We start from the raw sequence: 4,101 nt of genomic DNA, 5'->3' as shown, positions 1-4,101 counted from the left end.
CTAGCGCAGATAGCCGTCGTGTAGCTTTGCGCAAACTTCCAAACAAACCAAAACCAATAAACAAACAGTTCAAAATTAGTGATGGCTATGCGCAGAAAGCTTTTGTGTTTTGCGCAAAACTTCAAATATATGTATATATGTGTGTGTGTATTTTAATGATTTTATACCCAGTTTTATGACAGGAGTTTCTAAAATGACATTCCAAAATAACCAACGATTTAATAGTTTATAGCATTATTCATATTACTTTTTTTTTCTTTCAAAAAATAAAGTGTACTAGTTTACTAAAACAAACACTTATTCGGTTATAACTTTTCCTGGAGTTTAAGTTTTTATTTATAACTAGATGGGAATAAACTTTCATTACATTCTCAAAATTCAAAACAAGTGAAGAATACAAATATCTAGATTAGGTGAAATCCAAAAGAATACTATTTGGTGGCCTATTATTACCACATTACATAGAGATAAACCGAATAACTCAAATAATAATACTCAAACTGATTACAAAAAAAAATGAAATTATTTTCTATTTCATAAAACATATTAGAGGGAAAGTATCTATCGTGGATAAAAGTAAACGTAAACTCTTCACTACACGTCTAATTTTTCAGGTCGTTAGGATTTGCTCAGAACTTGTGTTTGTAATTTTTCGAAAACACATTTTATATCGGAAACAACCCATTCTCCGCTTTTAATTCGCTATGTTTTAGGTTGTTACATTATATTTCTATCAAGCTTATTCATGGACAGCATTTGAGAAATTGCTACGTAGAAAGAGATGAAGGATATCGGTTACTCCCTCACCAGGTGGGGCAAAGGCTGATGTAAAAACATATTATAGAGCAGTGGTTCCCAACCTTTTGTGGCCCTCACACCCCTCCCCTAAAAAGTGTGCATTAGACATTTCTTCTTGGCAACATTTGGGAGAAAACGGACCTTGTATAGGCCTCCTAGCATCTTCTGGACCCTCATTTTGCACCCCCCAGGGGGTGCCAACATCCCTGGTTGGGAACTTCTGTTTTAGAGACTTAACTCTAGAATTACCGATGAAGTCCAATATTTTTAAACACGTTTTAGCACTATTAAACTCCTTGTGGTTCAATGACTTTGTTGATTACAGAATCACTAATAGTATGTGAATCACACACACACACATATATATGTGTGTGTGTATGTACATAACTTCAATCCTGCAACTGATTATCCACTAATCACTGTTAGAGTTTCGTGTGTATCTCACACAGAAGATGAGTAATTTTATCAATTGTTTTTGTTCCATTCTTTATATTTAAGCAATAACAAACAAACAAATAATAAATATTCTGCAATATGTGGATCCTCCAGTTACTGAACAGGATCTAAACAATTTTAGGGCTAAGCTTAATATCGGTATCAGCCCTATAGGTATCCCATGACAGACTAGATACGACACTCGACTCCGAAAACATCCCATGAGGCCGTCATCTTGGATGAGTCAATACTCGGTCTACGTTATGTCTTATCTACAAAAATAATTTTACTTCGCTTCTCACACTTCAGGTTTTGATTGGTCATGAAATATGATCTTATCTTTTATTTTGTGTTATGTAATTTCTGTTTTACATTTAATTTACTGTAAATTTTATTATTATTCTGTAAGGTAAATATATTATTCACAAATGCAAATTAGGAGGTGTAAGCCTCCAATTACAACATTTATTAATAGATTGGCGCTTTATATAAATCCTTTAAAAACGATAAATAGAAGGAAAAACCTCCTAGGTCACAAAGACCTAAATTCCAACCAGGAGAGAGAGAGAGAAGGAAAGTTATGAAAATTTAATAATTAATGTCTTCTTATTTAATACGGCCCCCCAGTGGCACAGCGGTGTGTCTGCGGACTTGCAACGCTAGAAACTGGGTTTCGATACCCGTGGTGGACAGAGCACAGATAGCCCATTGTGTAGCTTTGTGCATAAATTCAAACAAACAAACAAAATATTTAATATGTATTATAATACACTTTCTATTTTTACGCAATGATATATTTCCCTTAGTCTCATTATGTTACCTTTTTTCTATATTTTATTCGTTTCTATTTTCGTAGCCCCTAGTGGCTCACGGTAAGTCTCTGAACCTATTACGCTAAAAATCGGGTTTCGATAGTCGTGATGGGCACAGTACAAATAGCCTATTGTGTGGCATTGCTCTTAACTACAAACAAACTCTTTTCGTACTCATTGTTATAACTTATATATATATATATATATTCCGTGCCCCTCTTTGATGTTGTGTTGTATTTATTTAATTTTTTCATTTCTTAACTGGTATTATCTTTTTTGGATTGTTATAATATTCTGTTGAACTGTTTTAACCTGTTACTTCTAGTGAGCTGTTTCTACCCTTAACTTGTACTTTTCCATTACCCTTTAATTAATTTTACTTTGTTCTAAAGTTGTTCCCCGTTGTGAGTGAACTTATTATGGGATATACTGTTTGCTACTTCGTGTCACTTTTTGTTTGTAAGTTATTTCACTGTATATACATATAGCAATGTATTGTTTTGATAAGCCTACTTGGAAACGTTGGAAATTGCCTTAGAAAGGTCTCAGCCAAATCAGTTTATAATAATAATAATAACAACAATGGGATTTTAGCACTTTAGGAGCCTGGCACCCATATAATATTTATTTTTGTATTTAATTTTTTTCAGATTTCATTCCATAACCAACAACGATAACCTCACTTTTTTTAATTGTCACACTAACTTGTCAACTTAGTTTGCCCCACTGCATGTTCAACACAACCAATTGCTTATTTTATATAAAAAATGTGTCTCCCTTTTCAGTAGCATTTCAGAATTATTTTATCATTTCAAGATGCATCTTTCATTGGAGCCTACGGGATTTATTGATTCATGTGTAGGATCATGGGAATACATATATTTTAGGATGTTTTTAAAATTCTTGGACAGCCTATGATACTTACTGAATCGTGAGCAAAATCTTGAACAAGATTCTGGTAATATTGTATAGGATTTTATAAAGGACCCAGTCTCAGACTTCAATCAGGAAAGAAGTACAATATGTAACATGTGCAACATTACACAAAGTAGTAATCCATTTAACATAATCAAATTCAATCACTACAGTGAGTGACATTAGACCAAAATACAATTAGTTAAGGCTATGGAGGTCTGTGATTATTAGGCTGTACTGTATTATATTATACTATACTACACTACAATATTATTAGGGATATTAATATGGGATATGTTTAACTTTAAATATCAAATTAGAAACAGCGGTGCAACAAATACGTCAACACACTGACAAGTTATAATTCTAATAAAAAAATATGAAATTTTTGCCTTAGCATGGATCTACATATAATATTTTCAATTTTAGTTCCTCATAAATTGGATATTTTTGCACATATACCAAAGTTTTACCATATTTATAAAATGAAGTCGTCTGAACGTAATTCATAAAAAGATGCAGAGAGATATATCGACACCATCAAGTCGATTAAATATAGGAACGCTGGAAAACATATCTTAAATGTATTCAATTTAATTTTCAAAGTCGTAGTACAATATCATGGTAATGTATAAATATGTAAAAATTCAGTATATTTTCTCTTAACAAACATTCTCTTGACACCTTTGGTATATTGTATGGACCTACATTTTACATACTACAGTGCAATAAGAAAAGAATGTTACGAATGTTTTTCTTTAATTACTATTATTACTTCAAATTCATGTAGAGTTAGAAAATATTGATACCATACCCAGTGGAATGTGTTATGCCCATAGTACAGGTCCGACCTAAGTTGTGGAAATTCATTTCGTCTGATCATCATATTATTGTATATTTATTCTGTTATAATTGTGTTTGTTTGTTTGTTTGTTTTGGAATTTCGCGCAAAGCTACACGAGGGCTATCTGCGCTAGCCGTCCCTAATTTAGCAGTGTAAGACTAGAGGGAAGGCAGCTAGTCATCACCACCCACCGCCAACTCTTGGGCTACTCTTTTACCAACGAATAGTGGGATTGACCGTCACAATATAACGCCCCCGCGGCTGAAAGGGCGAGCATGTTTGGTGGGATGCGGATTC

Source organism: Limulus polyphemus, unplaced genomic scaffold (assembly GCF_000517525.1).
Source record: "Limulus polyphemus unplaced genomic scaffold, Limulus_polyphemus-2.1.2 Scaffold232, whole genome shotgun sequence".
NCBI lineage: Eukaryota > Metazoa > Arthropoda > Merostomata > Xiphosura > Limulidae > Limulus > Limulus polyphemus.
This window is presented reverse-complemented; position numbering follows the sequence as displayed.